Raw genomic sequence first — 21,273 nt, 5'->3', positions numbered from 1 at the left:
TTGAACGTTTGTATTTTGACAAATAAATGATCAGTCTATAGTTCTAATGGTAGGTGTATTTTAACAGTGACAGACAGAATAAAAAAAAAATCCAGAAAAACGCATGTCAAATAAGTTATGAATTGATTTGCATGTCAATGAGTGAAATAAGTATTTAATCACCTATCAATCAGCAAGATTTCTGGTTCCCAGGTGTCTTTTATACAGGTAACGAGCTGAGATTAGGAGCACTCTCTGAAAGGGAGTGCTCCTAAACTCAGCTCATTACTTGTATAAAAGATACCTGTCCATGGAAGCAATCAATCAATCAGATTCCAAACTCTCCACCATGAGAGCTGTCCAAGGATATCCGGGACAAGATTGTAGACCTACACAAGACTGGAATGGGCTACAAGACCATCGCCAAGCAGCTTGGTGAGAAGGTGAGAATTGGTGTGATTATTCGCAAATGGAAGAAACACAAAATAACTGTCAGCCTCCCAAATAACTGTCAGCCTCCCAAGCAAGATCACACCTCATGGAGTTTCAACGATCATGAGAACGGTGAGGAATGAACCCAGAACTACACAGGAGGATCTTGTTAATGATCTCAAGGCATCTGGGACTATAGTCACCAAGAAAACAATCAGTAACACACCATGCCGTGAAGGACTGAAATTCTGCAGGGCCTGCAAGGTTTCCTGCTCAAGAAAGATGTACAGGCCATCTGAGGTTTGCCATTGAACATCGGAATGATTCAGAGGAGAACTGGGTGAAAGTTGTGGTCAGATGAGACCAAAATCAAGCTCTTTGGCATTAAGGAGGAGGAGGAATGCTGCCTATGACCCCACGAACACCAAACCCACCTTCAAACATGGAGGTGGAAACATAATGGTTTGGGGGTGTTTTTCTGCTAAGGGGACATAACAACTGCTTCACATCAAAGGGATGATGGATGGGGCCATGTACCGTCAAATCTTGGGTGAGACTCCTTCCCTCAGCCAGGGCATTGAAAATGGGTCGTTGATGGGTATTCCAGCATGACAATGACCCAAAACACACAGCCAAGGCAACAAAGGAGTGCCTCAAGAAGAAGCACAATAAGGTCCTGGAGTGGCCTAGCCAGTCTCCAGACCTTAATCCCATAGAAAATCTGTGGAGGGAGCTGAAGGTTTGAGTTGCCAAACGTCAGCCTCGAAACCTTAGTGACTTAGAGAGAATCTGCAAAGAGGAGTAGGACAAAATCCCTCCTCAGATGTGTGCAAAACTGGTGGCCAACTACATGAAATGTCTGACCTCTGTGATTGCCAACAAGGGTTTTGCCACCAAGTACTAAGTTGAAGGGGTCAAATACTTATTTCACTCATTGACATGCAAATCAATTTTTTAACTATTTTGACATGTGTTTTTCTGGATTTTTTTGTTATTCTGTCTCTCACTGTTAAAATACACCTACTATTAAAATTATAGACTGATCATTTCTTTGTGACTTAAATAGGTCTTTTTTTTATAAAAAAATCTTTATTTTTGAAGTGCAGGATGAGATACACGCTTTAGGAATAACACGTACGTTTTGATAACAAGATGTAAGTTCTAGAGGTTGAGATACGCTGGACTTTTTTTTTGTTTTGTGTAAGAAAAATAAAATACTGTGTCTAAATACAAGAGAAAGGCATAACATAAGAATAGGTTATGAAACATGACTATTACAAGAGTAACATTAACCCCTTAAGTCCGGAGGGCGTACTATTACGTCCTTTTAAAAGCGGCTTTAAACGCCGCCGGACGTAATAGTACGCCCTCCGGTTTTTAGTAACTTACCCGGCGATCGCGGTTGGGGGGACTCCCAGGGAGCCCCCCCGCGGCACATCTTCCTCCTCCGGTGCCTCCCGGTCATGTGAGAGTGAGGTCCTTGCGAGGACCTCACAATCACATGGCCGGGATAGCTGGCTCAGGCATTGCCAGCAGGGGGACCAACTGTAATGACAGTTGGTCCCCCTGCTGGCTGAAAATAAAATAAAAATAATGTTAAAAGTGTAAAAAAAAAAATTTATACTTAGATCATATATATATATATTATATATATATGATCTAAGTATATATATACACATATACATACACACACATACACCGTCTAGGTGTATTTTAATATTAATATATATATAATTATATATATATATATTAATATCAAATTACACGTAGACTGATACTGATTAAATATATATATAATTATTGTTATATATATATTTATAAATAATATAAAAAAAATAAATATGTAAATACGTAAAAAAATAAAATAAAATAAATAATTAAAAATAAAATATTAAAAAATATATAGATGTGTTTTATTTCGTTCTAACTGTATTGTGATATTAATATATATATATTTATATCAAAATACACGTAGAACGAAATAATATATATATCTATATACATAAATATATACGTATATATCACTATATATATACCTATATATAAATAAAAATATTTAAAATATATATATATACGTGTATATATACACATATGTATATATATATACATATATTAATTCTACACATATATTTATGTAATAATTTTACATAATTAGGTATCCTAATTAATTACAATTAGCGGGACCTGCCTGACCACCCATGCCGAAAGTATAGGGAATTTAATTTGCTAGCACTATATTTAACCCTATAACTTTCCAAGACACCATAAAACCTGTACATGGGGGGTACTGTTTTACTCGGGAGACTTCTCTGAACACAAATATTAGTGTTTCAAAACAGTAAAATGTATCACAACCATGATATCGCCAGTAAAAGTGACGTTTTTTGCATTTTTCACGCACAAACAGCACTTACAGGGACGATATTATTGCTGCAATACTTTTTACTGTTTTGAAACACAAATATTTGTGTTCAGCGAAGTCTCCTGAGTACAACAGTACCCCTCATGTACAGGTTTTATGGTGTTTTCAAAAATTACAGCGTCAAATATAAGGCTTGTGTTTAATTTTTTTCCCATTAAAATTCGCCAGATTGCTTACGTTGTCTTTATGACCCTATGGTAGCCCAAGAATGAAAATTACCCCTATGATGGCATACCATTTGCAATAGTAGACAACCAAAGGTATTGCAAATGGGGTATGTCCAGTCTTTTTTAGTAGCCACTTAGTCACAAACACTGGCCAAAATTGGTGTTTTTTGCATTTTTCACACACAAACAAATACGAACGCTAACTTTGGCCAGTGTTTGTGACCAAATGGCTACTAAAAAAGACTGGACATCGCTTATTTGCAATACCTTGGGTCGTCTACTATTGCAAATGGTATGCCATTATGGGTGTAAATTTATTTCCTGGGCTACTATACAGTCTCAAAGGCAACGTAACCAATCTGGCGAATTTCAATTTCAAATGTAACACGCTATATTTGACCCTGTAACTTCCCAAAACACCATAAAACCTGTACATAGGGGGTACTGTTTTACACGTGAGACTTTGCTGAATACAAATATGTGTATTTTATTGCAGTAAAAGCAAACAGTATTATGACATTGACAGTTAAAATGTCATGTAGAACGAAAAAAATAAAAAAAAATCTTATTTTGTCCCATTTTTTTCATATTAAATTATGTTTCATAGCTAAATATTTGATATTAAATGAAAGCCCTGTTTCCCCTGAATAAAATGATATATAATAAGGGGGGGTGCATTTAATATGAAAGAGGTGAATTACGGTTGGACAGACATATAGCGCAAATGCCAGGTTTTGTTTACGTTTTGTTTCGTTCACAACTTGTACATTTGGCTGCGGTGTTAAGGGGTTAATGAGTAAGCTTGTAAAATAAGATTAGCAGCAATGTTTTTCCGCTGGATCCAGATGCTCGCAGGTGGAGAAAACAGGGGCTTTAAATGTCTTTGGGAGATCCGCACCTGTAGGATAGGTCGCCATTTAAGTAAAGTGAGACAGTCAACCAACTCCCATGAATGCAGTAGAATAGAACCAGTTAGAGTCATCCCTCCAGCCCTGTCCAGAAGCCCCCCATCTGCAGACTCAAATACTCATTCTGCCAGGTTTTATCCCAGTCACACGAATCGCATCGTCAGGGAATCGCATCGCCAGGCACGTCTGGCGTGCTTCCAGGGTTATTGCTGGTATGTTGGGGCTAGGCTCTGAACATGTGGTAGTGGGAGTTTTAGTCGTGGGCCTGCTCAGTGTGCCACCCCATCTTCCCTCCACTTATCTGCTGACTTGTTGCGATAGGCAGGATATCAGTTTGACGTTGATGCCTCTTTTCCCTCCATGCTTGCCAGGACAACCTCCAGGTAAGTCAGTGTTTTGGACTGGAAGCTATACGTGTCGGCTTGATTCGGCGCCAGGCTTCTATTATCAGAAACTTGCGAGCAGCAATTTTAGAAAAGGAATCTGCCTGAATCACAACACCATGGAGGGCTGTTGTTCCCAAGTCCAGTGGGGACAGGGATAACCCCCAACTGGCCCACAGGGGGGGTGTATGGGGCTCCAGTTGCGCTCACAGTAGGCCCGTGCAGGCGAAGCAGTGGGAGACCAAATCTCCCGCCATCCCCACACACCAGGCCTCGAGTTTCACCCACTGGTCGGAGTCCTCTGCAGGCAGGGCAAGAGCAGAACTTTGCAGGTTAATGTGCACAAGAGATTCCACACTCGCGCTGGCACCAACTGGAGCCAAAATGTGGCACAAGAAGGTAGATTATTTGCTTCAGAGGATAAACTGCTAAGGAGCCGATGCACTGTGCGTATTTCAACATGGCGGTCAGGCCCCGCCCCCATAAATAGTTATTTTATTATTATACGTTATAAAGTGACAATGCATTTCTCCTACATGGGTACAAATTAAAATATAAATGATACAATACATATGAGACAAAACAATGTATGACAAATAAATACAGGAAGAGTTGAGGCCCTATTCACATGGGAATTTACAATCTAGACACATTATAATGGTCTATAGACAATAACTAAGTTAGTAGAAAAAAATGATATGTATGTCATAATAAGGATTTAAAAAACAAGCATGTTTCATAAAAAGAGCACTATTTTATTTTACAATTGATTTTAGTTTGTAATACTATTGATTGTCAGAAGCTACTGATACACTTTTGGCAATGAGAACAAGCAACACTGACTTATCACATAACAATCTAAGATATCTGGTACTCATTTTTTTCTCTAAGGGGCAAATACTTCCTTATTCTTCACAAAGATGCGTGTATGATTAAAACAATATTCTAATTCTCATTCTGTAACCACTCTGTGGTCCCTGTTTACTGGAAACTTACATGAAGGTTGACTTCCTAAGATCAAGACTGTTAACACTGCACCTGTTGCTAATTATTGAGGCATTCTTTTTTTGAGACAAACTTGAGCAGTACAAATACCAAGACTTTACATTTTGATGTTTGACTAGTTTATTAATAGTGATCTGTTTGGTTTTATATACAAGTTCGTTTTTTTACTACTTGTGCACATGTGTTACATTACCCTTTAAAAATGTATGGTTTTTGCAATTCATCTTTACATGCGTTCTTTAAACAAATGATAAAAAAAATTAAAAAATAAATAAACAATATAAAAAATATTGTAGTTATTATATCAAGGTGTTGATAAAATGACCATCTGGGGTTACTTTTTTTGGTCCTGGACTCCCATGTGGGTCTGGTCAATTTGGTTTGCTCTGTAATAGTACATGTGAGGTATAACTTGCCTGAGACCTAAGTTGAGTTTTTGTCCGTACAGATATTACCTCGATGACCTGTCTACCTTTGGCTGAATATGATTACTGCTAAACCTTGCAATAATCTTCGAAAGACCTGCATGGTCTTTATCAATGCCATGTAGGTCGAAATTTTGTGATGTGGCTGTGGGTTTAATAAAATGCCTTTTGTTGAACTTTGGAGTGCCTGGACCTTTCTACACTGAGCATATGGTTTCCTGGTACTGGGACCTGGTTTGGCTGCCCCCTGGTTCAGAGTGTTGGGATTGATTGCAGTAGTACCACATTGTATTCTCTGGAAAATATGGAAAACATAGACTTGTGGCAACCTTGGTAATAGGATATTATTATATTTGATGCTCATATAGGAAGGAGGGGATGTTGTTAAAATATTACTATATTTATAAATTTGCCCTTAATTTAAATAAATTAAAGTGATTGTATAACATGATATACCCACTGGACCGATACATTCATTGCAATAATCAGTTTTTTTAACTTTTTTGATTGCATGCTTATAGAAGAATATTCACTAAATGAAACTGTCTTAAAATTCTATTATAGTAAGAATTTAACTTTTTTTTCCGCTGTAATTTAGATTCATCCATTTGGAAGAAAATAATCAATGGCTCTTAAAATATAGCACTTGTCATTCAATGAACACAATCAATATCCAGGTTTTCTAATACATGCCCCGAAGCACAGACTTGCCAGTTTAATCCCAAGGTGATTTGTAAGACAATAAAAGTTAAACGGTATTTTTTTCCGAATGAAAAGAGCCTGCTGCAAGTGAGGTGAAGCTGTACCAGTCAGAGATAACTCAGATTTTATGGTAAAAATACCATAAAATAAAATTCAAACTGCAGGGGTGTTTACTGCCCCTCCCTTGAGATGTTATTTTATTCTAAATTCCACGATCTTTCATCAACAACAGATCAAACACTGCTCAACACCCCTGAACTACAGTGACTATTTATAAGGCTACCCGGATGGTGTGAGCAACCCTTCCACTTTCATTCTACATCATTCTCTTGCACTAGCATGACAAACGAAGAACCATTGCCAGTTGCATTGGTTTATGATGTTTTGATGTTCGTTCCTCAAAGCTGTGTAACCCATATTCACATATTCACACCAGTCACTCTGCTCTGTGTCCTTATATGGTTTTTGTGATATTATTGTGGTTTTATTTTGACTTATTGTTATTTCTGTAAACTATTGTCAAATATAACAAGTCAACCAATAATTTCATTGAATAAAAATCAAATAAATCACACGAACACAGGAAAAATCTAGGTAACCCAAATTAAATATTTTAATGCTATAAGGTTTTATAGCATTTTACTGTTTTATATGTGTAAGATAAAGTAGATATACCTTAAAAAAAAGCACAAAAAAGACAAACACTGAGAGGGGCTTCGATGATATCGTACTTTTTATTCTATGTGCAAAAAAAAAAAAAAAAAAAAAGCTATAATATAGATACTATCAGCAATAAAACATAGAGTGAGAAAAATAAGAAAATATATAAAAATTAAATATAAATAAAATAAAAAGCAACACCATAAAAATCACTCTCTCTATTCTCTCTTGGGTTCCCTTTCCTTTTTAAAAAATATGTAGTTAAAAAGCTGCTCGATCAAGATCTTTATTAAGACCACCATTATAGAGGGTACCTAGCTTAAAAATCCAATATGATTCCCTCCGTCTAATCGATCTCCACCTCTCAAAGTTGGTTTATATTTAGATGTTTAAGAACCTAGTTATTAATATATTTATTATGTTAGGGTCTTTTTATTGAAGACTGAAAAAGCTGGAATGCAACCAGGCTTTCTTCGGGACCACAAATAAATAATGCTCTTTGCAAGTCATATATATATAGATATTTTTTTTATGTTTTTTTATTTTGCAACTTCAGTGGAAAGGGGCTGAGTAATAATGACCTAGTTGTAAGATTTACAGCGTCAGTCCACTAGACTCCTAAGAAGAAAAAGAAAAAATCCCCTTGTGGACTTCAAATGGATTAATCAATGCCTTGGTCATTTTGACAGCTCTATAATAAAAGAGCCAACTTGGCTTGCGAGTAGAATGCAGGAAACATGTGTTTACATTTTATATAATGGTTTTGACCTTACTTATCAGACAGAACCCAACATGTGTCAGTTGCCAGCACTGTTTCCACTCTATTAAAGTACACATTTCCACGTTTCCATATTTTGTGCACATTTAACTTTTCATATTTATAAACGATTTACACAATTACTTCCAGAATGAGATCTTCACACATTCGTGTGCAATCATTCCGAATTCTTTGATTAGTATAGCTGTCTCTCTCTAGTTATATGTGTGGATGTTTTTCTTTCTTTTTTGTTGTTGTTGAGATTTACTTAACAAACAGGCCCGATGAATGGACCTTGCTGCCCTGAAAGCTTCCAATAAACATTTATTTTGCTAGCCAATAAAGGTATCACTTCTAAGCTTCATTATTTGTTATTTATGTTCTCTGAGGCATAGTGTTCCATCATTTACGGTAGTTAACTGGCTAACACATTACCAACAGTTTTTTATCCCTACAGATTAAAAACATTCTACCATGTATGATACTATAATCTTTGTTAACATTAATTTGAGATCAATGACTTCATATAAGAGTTGGGCCCTCGTTACCCTCATTAACACCATGGCTTGTGGCTAGACCCATATCTTCATATTGATACACTATCATTGAACTCTTGCTTAAAATCAGTATCCGTTCAAAAATTACATTTAAATAATTTGACAAAGAAACATATTTGTGACGAGAGCAATCTCGCCACATTGCATTGGAGAAGCCTGGTTGCCCACCTGTTGCCTTTGGACTATGGACCAGACTTTTAAACGACTTATTTCTCCCTGCAGAAAGGCTTAATCGTGCCTTTCTGCCGGGGTGTTCGGTAGATTTTATGTATTTTATCTACCAAACAATCTACCGAAGGAGCGACCACCCGGGAGCTGGAGTGTGCCGCCAATTGACCACCCTGAAGCTGCGGTTAACCGCAGCTTAATTGACGAATGCAGGGTGGTCTTTGTTCGTTTACCGAACACGTGTCGGCGGCCAATTTAAAAGTCCCGTACGGCCAGCGGTGTTCGGCACTTAAACTATGGAATTAAAAACGGACACTTACTTGCACGAACACCGCTGAGCCGTCCGCCGCCTGGTTCTATTTCGTACCGATCTAACGAATATATGTCCCCTTGGTATTTTGTGTGATGTGAATGTGTTAACCCAGATAGCACAGCCATGGAGTCCATTCGTGTAATTAAAGACTTTGGCTCCATGGCAATTGAACTGTGTGTATTGAATCAGAGTGCTATTCTGTAGTTTTGTGCGCTCAGATCCCAGCTATCTGGGGATATGTGAAATGTCTGTGTATTATGTGTAAAATGTGACTTTATGTATTTTAAAGTATTTTACTGTTTTTGTGTCCCCACGTGTGTAATGGAGTTTTGCCTTTGTCCTGGGAGATAATTGAATTACTTCTCAATTATCTCCAGGGTAGAGGAGAGGAAGCCAAGATGCATTGTGGGGAAGTGTTGTGACTGTATGTCCTGAAATGCTACTTGTCTGTCCATTGTTGCAGTCTTCCATCTGGTCACCTAGGGGAGTGTCCACCAGGTGGGAGACCTGCATAAATACAGGGGCAGGTAGCCCTCAATAAACAGACCACTGCTTGACCCTCAACACGGAGTTCTTGGTGGGATTCACTGTATGCTGATAGAGACTGATTGCCAGGAGTGCAAGCTTTTCCTGTTCGTCTGCTAGCAGCTATTCGTGAGGTTCCGGTTCGGGAGTTTGGATCTGGAGTGCTACCTTATTCCCTTGTATGCAGTTCGGGAGTTTGGTGCATTCCCTTGTATCCAGTTCGGGAGTTTGGTGTTCTACAGTAGCTACCTTTATATCTGAAAGGGGAATATCGCCTAAACGGATTTTAACCCCTTGTCTGCTGAAACGGTCCGTTACAATATTATACAAGAACTAACACTGGAATCTATTGATTAGATATGTATGAATGTAGTATATAGTGCAGGTGTGTTGCAAGGTTCCAAAAACACCGGACCTTGAGCCCAATAGAAGACCCAATGATCCCTACACTAACATAGAGATAAGCATTGATGTACCCCTGCCTTCCTGTGTTATGTCCCCTCCTTTCAATCCATGAACATCTGACTTTCTGTAGAATCTTAATGAAAGCACAGCTAAATACATTTACATGCTGAGTTATTCAGTGCGATCCAGCCATTATAACTAACTTATAGATGTATATACAGCAGTTCTGTTCCCCAGCAACCCCTCCTAACAATCATCTGGGGGTGGGTGAACCACGTCGAACACTAAATTACTGATCTTCCTTTTATAGCACCTTTGAGAAGCAGCTACCTGATGTAAAATGAAAACTAAAAAAAAACACAAATGCCCCCCTATATCCTCAACCAAGTGTATAGATCTAGGGCTAAAGCCCTGGACATCCCTCTTATCCCCCCAGTAAAAGTTGTTTGGTATATATAGAAAATAATCAATATTTTCTTTAATTCATTAAGCCTTTTGGTCCTGCAGTCTGAACAAAATACCCATCGTTGGGACACTATCTCAGCACTGGCTTATGTCTGGGATTTCAATCCATCATTGTATGAGGATTTAAAAGATACCCTCAATTGTGATTATTACTTTTCATTTACTGATATGATACTTTCCAATCTTTCAAGTCATGAAAGCAGAAAACATCTAATTGCTCTGGGAAACACATGTAGTAACTGGGGTGAAGCATAAGCAGAGGTAAATAGTAGCACATCTGTCACTGCAAAACCAGGATCTCGGTGTCGTCATTGTCCCCTAGGACAATATGTGCACATTCTCATTAGGTCTCTCTACCAATGATGAAAGGTTTGTTAATGTGCAGCAATGTGTAAGAAGCAGGGAATCATGGGGCAGTTTCACCTTGTTTTGATTGCTATACTGCGTCAGAAAATGTATTTGCTACATTGCTGCAAAACCAGGATCTCGGTGTCGTCATTGTCCCCTAAGACAATATGTGCACATTCTCGTTAGGTCTCTCCTACCAATGATGAAAGGTTTGTTAATGTGTAGCAATGTGTAAGAAGCAGGGAATCATGGGGCAGTTTCACCTTGTTTTGATTGCTATACTGCGTCAGAAAATGTATTTGCTAGATTTCTGCAAAACCAGGATCTCGGTGTCGTCATTGTCCCCTAAGACAATATGTGCACATTCTCGTTAGGTCTCTCCTACCAATGATGAAAGGTTTGTTAATGTGTAGCAATGTGTAAGAAGCAGGGAATCATGGGGCAGTTTCACCTTGTTTTGAATGCTTTACTGTGTCAGAACATCCATTTGCTACATTGCTATAAAGGCAAACATAAAAGGAGTATTCAAAAATAGTGAACTAATAGTTAATGTGACTTAGCACTTAGAATTACTCATTAAAATCGAGTTGACCGTTTCTCTCTAAATGTCAATTGGCAAATCAACTGAATATATATTATTATTATTATTTTTATTATGTAAAAATCCCTTATTGTGTTATCACAAATCCAAATAATGAAACACAGGGACAGCAATGCAGAAATCACATTGCGGTACAAAAACAATAAAAAAAACAAGCTAAACATTTTCAACAGTCTGTTCAGAACACAGATTTGATGATGCTTCTTTGATTTTTCTCTTTTGCGAAGGTCCAGAGCTGACGCTTTGCATCTCACAGTCTGTTATAGTAAACAAACAGAAACCTGTTGTAAGCCATAAAATAGGAAGTATGTTCCCAGCACCACTTACAGATAGATTGCATACTGTTGCACACCTATCTATATCCCTGAAGGCACCAGACAGTCTGCATCTATGATGTATCATAATTGATCGCTTCTTTAGTAGAGGTTGCTCGGCAACCGCCTCTCTCAAGCTTCCTGTCATCCTGTGGGGGATTTCCCTGCAATGCTTTTTAAAAATATCTAAATATAAATATCTGCGGCAGAGGAAGCTACAGATATGATAGGGTTCAGTTAATCTTCTGAAATGATGATGCAATTACCGGATGGCAATTCTCTGCATCCAAATGGCACTGATAGGAACAAAATGAATGTATCGCTTAAGTAATGTAAATGTATTGTTTTGTGTCAAGCTATTGAATAATGAAAAAAATGATTCAACTCAGCATAGATTTTATTCATTTGCAAGTTATTTATATTGCAGTACGGTTTCTTAAATGCCGAATTAACACAGCAGCATAATGAGAATGTATAAGGGACGCTCCAGGCTGTACTTGGCCCCCTCCTGCCCATTGTTTGATGCATTACAGAGATAATGCGTGGAGAAAATAGTCCAATAAAGATATTAATAACCCTTTCATTACACTGGGTTCAGTTTACTAAGTGGAGTCATGTTGTCTTTTTTATGACAATGTTGCATTTTTGCTCATGAAATTCAATTTATTTGCTGGTTAGAATCATCTCGTGATCAGAGTAAAAACATCCCATATTAGAGAATAGAAACCGTGATTCTATAGCCTATTTCATAGATAATGCTGTGGTTCATTAGGCAAAAATAGTAAATTTTTCTAGTGTAAAATCGATGGTCTAGAGCAGGGGTGGGGAACCTTCGGCCCTCCAGATGTTTTGGACTACATCTCCCATAATGCACTTACAGCCATAATGCTGGCAAAGCATCAAGGGAGATGAAGTCCAAAACATCTGGAGGGCAGAAGGTTCCCCACCCCTGGTCTAGAGTTAGACTTGAAGTACCACTAACTGTGCATTCCGATTCAGGCTACCTGGTATAGCCTGACTGAGCATATGCATCTGAAGCAAACTAGCATCTGAAGCAAACTAGTACTTTGTCTTCTCTTTAGATACAATGCACGTATTTTGGCGATCAGATAAACATACAATTTTAAAAAGTTTTGGAAGAACTTTAGTATATTCTCAATTTATGCAGTGGAGAATCTGTCTATACACATTTTATTATCCTGTGTTCTCACACTGTGTGGGAACCATGGGCACAGAAGAAGATGTCCATTGGGATTTCCATGCAGTAATGTATTATGCTTACAATAAGTAGTGCTATTTCAATTTGTTTTGATAGGAAAATTAGAATCAAACCATTCAGTGCAACAACGAGAGCAGGGGGATGTTCACAAGGGACTATTATATTGTAAAAAAAACAAAAAAAACAACAACAAAACAAATAAACAATTAACAAAACCCTGGCAGTAATCGTGAGAGAGCCATGTAACTGTCTCAACCTACCTTAGTCAGGAGGTGGGGGTTGTTTTTCATCAAGTAATAAATGCACCCTCTTCCTCCATCTCATGTGGGGAGTGGTGGAGGAAAGGAAATAATTAGTAGGGGCTACACAAAAAGTTCTTACCATGCCCTCCACTCCATGACCCTTGGATTGGAGGGTAATAATAATACTATATATTATAACAGTGCATTATGCATCCTCTTCTCATGTCTACCTAGGAAGAAGATAACAAGCCCATAGGGCTCCTTAAAAATGCAGCTATACTGTGTATGTGGAGAGCAAGGAGTGAAAATGCAGGGTTCACAAAACAGTCAACTGGGGTAAAATGAAAACCAAATGGCAAAAGTCGACTAAAACAGATAAATGGGAAAAAAAGAGCTAAACTGTAGATTTATTACACTTTTCCTTGAATAAGCCCATGTGTCTCACAACGTATTATAAAATGCATTCACCATTGGTGAGCCACTACTGTCGGCTTTGAGAGCTGTGATTCTGTGGCAGCCAGGGTGGTAAGGGGAAAGTTTATCAAAACATTCTATACACAGAGTGTTCCTGGCTATGCCTCCCCATTTCATTGCAGAGGGTAACCCACTCTAAAGATATTCTGAGCTTCCATAATCCAGTTGCATTTATTGACCAGTTCCACTGCAAGCAACATAGTATTTAGGAGTCCTGCTCATGCTCTATACCCTGTAGACTTGAAAATTGTCATCATGTGCACCAGGGTATAGTAAATCCTGATTAACCATCTCAGTGCATCCAATTTTTAGGTTGTAGAATGCTACCATCTTTAATTCTTCTGCTCAAAATCTTTATATTCTCCCTTTTATTTAACACTAAGATTTGGGGTCCTATTTCTGAACCACAGTTGTCCAAAGATAATACATATTAACATGTAGACAACAAGCAATATTACAACATATCTACTGTAAATGTGCCTTGACTCTCAAGACTAAGCTTGACATAGGCTTATTCAAGCTTGACAAAGACCTCTGCCTGCGGCTTTAACACCGTAAGTGCCTGGATAATTTATTGTGCTGCTTTGTCGTTGTGGGATTGCTGGTCCAACTCCTGAGCAACGGGTGGCTTCTGGGATTGAGTGTGGCTCCTATCACCATTTTTGACTCTCAAGACTGGCAAATGAAACAGACAGTGATCACATTGTGTCCATATCCCTCTGCCCCTTTTTCTAATGTCCCTCTCTTTTAGGAGTGACACATTGTGTGTATGAGTGTATAACTGTCATGTTGTGGAAGGATGAATGCTTACGCTGTGCTTGGTCACCTGTAATGTGTACAGTGAACTTGCAATACATACGCTGGCCACGCATGAATTACTATGCTGTTGCACTAAGAAGATCTGTTAGATCAAAAAGTTGTAACAGATCATGACAATCTGTTAGACATCAAGTTACATAAGTATATAGGTTGAAATAAACTCAAGCCCATGGAGTTTAGACTTTTGCTCATTTGTTTCTACTGTTCATCTAGCAGAAGGCAAAAAGTCTCAAACATTCTAAATTATGCCACAAGAGGGAAACCATTAATATTTGACTCTAAAGTGTCAATTGGATTTTTTATTTTTTTTGGATCACCAAGAAGTCAAAATCATATAAACCATTATAGTCGTAATATCCTTTAAAACAATCTCTCCTAGCAGCTATTTATTGTTCTTACTGTAAAAAAAAATAATTTCTTCTTCCTGGAGTGAAATCTTACTTCACATCTCTTCACATCTGTTATTTGTACACAATATAAATGAACATGTTATATGTTAACGGGACACTAGAACAACTACAGATTATTGTATTTGTTCTGGTGAGTATAATCATTCCCTGCAGGCTTTTTGCAGTAAACACTGTCTTTTCAGATAAAATGCAGTGTTTACAGTACAAGCTAGAGATACCTCCACTGGCCACTTCTCAGATGGCTACTAGTGGTGCTTTCAGGGGCAGTGATGCACAGTGTGCTGTACTGAAATTCAGTGTCTCCATCCTCTGCATGAAGACACTGAACTTACCTCATATAATTTGATTTAAGTCATCTCTATGAGGAGATGCTGATTGGCTAGGGCAACATTTTGCTCCACCCCCATCTCATCTCCTTGGCTGAGATCACAGAATTGGCAAAGTCAGCATTGTTATTTGCTGAGATCATCACTTCTGATTATGTCAGCCAAGGAGGCAAATCAGGGGCAAAGCTAGCAAAACCAGACTGGAATAAAGGTAAGATCTTACTATATTTAGGATGGCAAGGGGGGGGGAGGTCAGGGTGGCTAGACAATTTTTAACATTATAGGATCAGGAATACATGTTAGTGTTCCTGACCCTATAGTGTTCCTTTAAAGTTATTTGTCCATGTGTATATTTGGAAAATGATATACCCCTTTGCAAACAATTAAATAATATCTAACCTTTACTCAAAAGTATTATCCCCCTTATTAACTTTGTAGTTATCCTCTGCATTTTTTTCCAGTTTAGTACCATCTTTCTTTTGCACAATCTTTTAGTTCTGTATTAGCCTTATTTAAAAGTTGCTGCCCAGGATATCAACACATATTCAATCAATTTAGAGTCTTACCATTGATTTATTTAGGGGAAATAATATTTTTTTCACATATACCTATTTCCAGACATAGCATTTCGCCCAAAGTACCCTAGTCCGAAGTCCAATCCCTTACATAAATCAATTTGGATTATGAAATACATGTTTATTGCTCATCACAAAATGCATAAATCTGGCACTTCCCTCCCATAGTTTACCAAATCTCTCTAAAGAGAGATAATATAACTTTGCAGACTTTAATATAATATTGCAGACTTTAATACTTTTTATTTTTTTACTTGGATCGTCTGCAATTATTAGTAACAGAGAAAAAGTCTAGGCCCTCCAATAGTTTCGGGCACATTTATTAGAATCAACGGAAAACTGCAACGTTTTGACCCAAAATTGAGTCTTTGTCAAGCTACTAAATGTGCCTGGGGCTATTGGAGTGCCTGGACTTTTTCTCTGTTTCTGGTAAATACATCTGCTGGGCTAGTGCAGACCCATGGTTTAGTTTAGCACTTGGTGTATGCGGATTGAGTGCAGTTCCTATCAATATATTGTAGCATCTGCAATTATTGGCATGTGAATTTAGATTCCTACTTCCAGATCATTAATAAACAGATTAAAGAGAAATGGACCCAGCACTGAACTCTGGGACAAAAAAAGTACTAATTTTGGCACTGTATCTTTCACCCAGTGTTTTATCCAAAACCAAGTATCTTCATTCAATCCAATGAATGCAATTAGTACAGTGTCCCGTGTAGAACTGTATGTCCAGTCATTGCAGCCCCATCACCTTGGCTGGTTCATTACAATCGTTTCACTGCATGTTAGATGCTGACAATCTTCAACAGGGATGTTGGCAGCCTACCTCATCACCACACCTCAAGACACATTATAATATAGGCGTCTCTCTTTGGAGGTATGAGCGTAAGTAAAATAATCACTTATGTTTAACTTGGCATTCGGTCTATATCTTACATCATTTGTATAATACTTACTTATCAGTTGGCCTATGGTCTCGTATTATACCGTCGTATGATTGATCTTGAATATAGCATCTGCTGTGACTCACAGATAAATGCTTCTGGGTACACTCTAAACTTACATTAGCAAGAGTAAAAAAACAGTGAATTTTGATGGAAAGTCACATACAGGCATGTTAAGTAGGAAGAGAATATTAGAGATACCAGCCTGGGGAAACGTGAAGAAATAGTAATGTTTATTCTGTATGACTCAACATCTTGATTGGAGAAATGGCCCGGACTGACACAGATGTCATCGGAAAGAATTCCAAAGGAGAGATTTAATATTGATATTGCTATTTGTAGATATATATAATGTGTTATGCTTTGAAAAGATAAAAGTGGAAAATGCTTTTTAAATATTCACATCTGTTTCTCATCTTTATATCATGTGAATTTGGATTGAGTATTAAAATATATTTTTTTTAAGTGAGTAATGGAAAAAAACTGTATTTTTTTGTAGAATTTGCAAATGTTCTTTTCTAATGCTGTACATTCTGATATACCTAAAGAAGAATGTATAAAATCTGGACATTATGGTACAGATCACGTTTTATCTCAACAAATGTAAAAAGGTGAAAATTGCCTATTTTCCTGCTTCCTGTTTTCTTAAAGTATTGTCTGAATATGGTTTTATTACAAACTCCAGAGAATTAGAATGTATATAGAAGAAATAAGAAAAAAAAAGAGTATATGAAGAAAACAATAAAACTGTATCCATAGATATATTCCAAAAGTGGATGACACACAAAAGTTTTCCTGGCACTATAGTGCCCTGACGGTGCCCCCACCCTCAGGGTCCCACTCCCGTGGCGCTGAAGGGGGAGGAAGGGGTTAATCCCTTACCTGTTTTCCCCCGCCAGGCTTCCAGCGCTGGGACTCTCCTCCCTCTTCTTCCATCATTGGCTGAATGAGCGTGCGTAGCAAGAGCCGCGCGCGCATTCAGCCAGTCTCATAGGAAAGCATTCTCAATGCTTTCCTATGGACGCAGCATCTTCTCACTGTGAAAATCACAGTGAGAAGCGCGGAAGCGCCTCTAGCGGCTGCCAATGAGACAGCCACTAGAGACTGGATTAACCCATTTAAAAACATAGCAGTTTCTCTGAAACTGCTATGTTTACAACTGCAGGGTTAACCCTATATGGACCTGGCACCCAGACCACTTCATTGAGCTGAAGTGGTCTGGGTGCCTATAGTGGTCCTTTACTTCAAAGTACAATGGCAGTTGCGTATTTCTATATAAAGTTTATGTTTATATTGTATTTGAAGAACTTGTTTATTGATGCCCCTCATAAGACTGTCAGGTTACTTTTTATGTAGGTGCAGTACCTCCTCAGATGTTAAATTTTTCAACGCCAACCACTGTATCAATGTGAATTGCCATCATTGTGGCGTTATGCTAGACCCTCTGAACCCATGTCATTTGATAGCGTTCCTAGCCTGTGTCAGAATACCAATGCAGTATGTCCTGCATGGTTTGAATGTGCTTCGGGAATGACTCAGACCATCAAGGAATATAAATACTCCATTCTGGCACTAACACCTTACTCTGATTTTATCTTGTTCTGGTTCCAGTAGCGAGTTCTTGGTGTGTTTGCTTATTTGGTATTTGACCTATTCTGTCTATGACTCCTGACATTCTTGAGCCAGCTTTGCCTTATGTTTTGTCTAAGTACTGGCTACCCCTGACTTCAGCTTGTTCTTGGTTAGACGTCTAATATTTATTCTTCTAAGTATATGTTAAGCTCGACCACACTAAGGACCAGTAATTTTGGAATGTTAGATGTCTTAGACAACAATATTCCTTAATATGTCTTGAAATAGGTGTCTGTAATAAAATGTACATATTGGAAGATGGACATGTTGGTAGGTCTAACTTACTCTTGACATATCTATGCTCCAATCATGTGTTTATATGTAGGTCCTGTCTCAAAATTAATTCTGATTAGCTTATCTATATAAGTTTTTAAATCCACATTTTTTTTCATTATGTTATTATTTGTATTTATAAGGTTCCTATATATTTAACATCACTTTATAAGATGTAAGCATGTCTACATGTAGGAAATGACAAATGTAGACTAAAAATGAGAGGTTATGAGGGACCTACTAAAGGACTGACAGCTGTGGCAGAATCTGTGCAAAGGTAGACTCATGGTGGAATATTTCCAGGGAACTTAGTCACATGTACTGAAACACACAGTCTTAACCTGTGCAAGGTATTCTAAGTAGTATCTATAGATGTTTCTATGGTAATCTAGTAGTGAATTTATAATGAAATATTGTGATACTTCTCCAATCCTCACTCCTTCAATCTATACTTACCAGTCAAGAATGGGAGGTTTCTACATTGGTTAAAATTTAGCGAACATGCCGATTTACATGTCGTAAGAAAGTCGTAGTGAATCAGTGAAGTATTGGGGAATTAAGTGACAGCAACTGAAAGAAGATATTACATGCATAAATAATTACAGCTGTTTTTACGGCACCCTACAAGATACTATAGTTTTATTGTGTCTAATTTTATTTATTATAAAACTATATGCATATTTACATTCTTTGAAATAAAAATAGTATAAGGCACTGAAACGTATAAGTATAAGGCACTGAATAATATAGAAAAGGACTCATTAGTAACATACAAATATTCTTGACAGAGTATATTTATTTGAAGAAAAAAGAGGAACCCAAATTTCTGCCAAAAAAATTTACATTATGAAACTCTGTAAGTGATAAGTATATCAAGTCCCAAATTTGCATTCCAACTGCTATGTGGATGATAATCAAAGTAATCAAAATCACAAGTTGCTACAAAATTCAACAAACACAAAATAGTTCTGTTTTTTTATAGAATATATTGAAAGACGCTCACTTTTATTTCATTATCAAAATAACAAAAAAGTTGACCCCCCATGCCCCAACGGCTGCCAGAAATCACAGTGTTAGGTACAATAAAATTAAGAATTCCCAGTGGTGGTCCACAAAGTCATTTTATAACCTGGAGAGAGCTAAGACCATCTCCTCTTTGTACAGTGAATGGTAGAATGTGATTGGTTGCAATAAATCAATCAAGGGATTGATGGTACAAGGGTTGTAAATTCATTAATTTAAAAGCTGGAGGTTAATGCAAAAGATGCAAAGTATGAGAATAAATGGGCCCTTTAAATACACCTGTCAAATAGTTATTTTATCAGCAGTAAGAATGTTTAATACATACACTTCCTTGGTCACCAGAGCTCCTGACACCAAGGACATTCTTTGGGGCTCGAAAGTCATGCAGACCGTTCTTTTAGCCATACCACCATCTCTCTCTCAAAAGTAAGAACTGAACTACAGGAGATATTTGCATCAGCAAAACCTGTAGTGACAGCTTGGGATGACAAATAACAGACTGACTGAAAGACATCGACACAAGCATCTATTTCTCTCTCTCTTTATATATGGATATGTATAGTTATCATATATATGTTGTTGGTATCTACAACCATTTTAACCCCTTAAGGACCCAACTTCTGGAATTCTGAAATACAAGGGAATCATGACGGAATCTTTCCATCATGTGTCCTTAAGGGGTTAAATGTGATACTTAGACTTGTCTACTGGATAAAAAGTGTGCTCCACCCTTCATTAATAAAATATACACTTTAAAACCTGGATATCTAGAAAATTTGCTGAAATATACTGACAGGGTTAAAGTGGAGGCGCCCTTAGAAATGACTAAGCAACCACAGAACATCATAAATAAGCATCTGGCCTTATGTCACCGGAAATATTACTGAAGCTGATCTCTCTCTCTGAAATTTACCTTTAAATAGGCTATCTCTTAAGTGCAGATACATTTAGCCAGGAAGCTGTGTTCTGACTCAATAACAAATACATCTTGGTTTTCATTATGTGTATGAGCTTCTAAACAGTGGAACAGATGATTCATAATTTCCATTGTGAACCATAATCATTGCAAAAAGCCTACTGCCAAGAATGCTATTATAATTTTCATGCTTATATATTTTTTTTTAATTAAATGCAGAGTCGGCACCTTGTTTTTTTGTTTTCACACTTTTTAGCTTGAAGGAATATTGCAAGCACCATGACCACTTCAGGGATTTGAAGTGGTCATGGTGCCTGAAGTCTGTATGTTCAATGCTTCAGTATATATGCTGCACGTACAGAGTTTAACCCCTTTGTTGCTGGAGGTGTTACTCCACCTCGGGCTGCATAATTAGGGAGTCATTAGACAGCCCGGAACAAGAGTTCCAGGTTGGCTAATGTAAATTCTGTGCAAATTTTCATGCACAGTGTACCATTCATTAACAGACTGGATTGGCTTCAGGCTACTGCAGCTCTGCACAAGCCAGAAATGTGTCACCCACCAGCAAGCCCGGACTGGCCATCGGGCACACCGGGCAAATGCCTGGTGGGCCGCGATGGCCATGGGGCCGAGGCCGGCAGGGGAGATCACAGGATCTCCCCTGCCAGTCTCTGCAGGGCCAGCGCTATCCGAGCACCGGCCCTGCTGTGTGTCTCCATGGGCCGGTGGGGAGATCAAAGATCTCCCTCACCGGCCCACAGGCACTTCTAGGCGGCCGCCGGCAGGAGAGGGAGGGAGGGAGGCAGGAGAGAGTACCGGCAGAGCTCTAGCCAGCAGCTCCGCCGGGTCCTCTCGCGAGGTCTGAGCTTTGCCGCGGTTAC

The sequence above is a fragment of the Pelobates fuscus genome, chromosome 2 (genome assembly GCF_036172605.1).
Source record: "Pelobates fuscus isolate aPelFus1 chromosome 2, aPelFus1.pri, whole genome shotgun sequence".
In the NCBI taxonomy this organism is placed as follows: Eukaryota; Metazoa; Chordata; class Amphibia; order Anura; family Pelobatidae; genus Pelobates; species Pelobates fuscus.
This window is presented reverse-complemented; position numbering follows the sequence as displayed.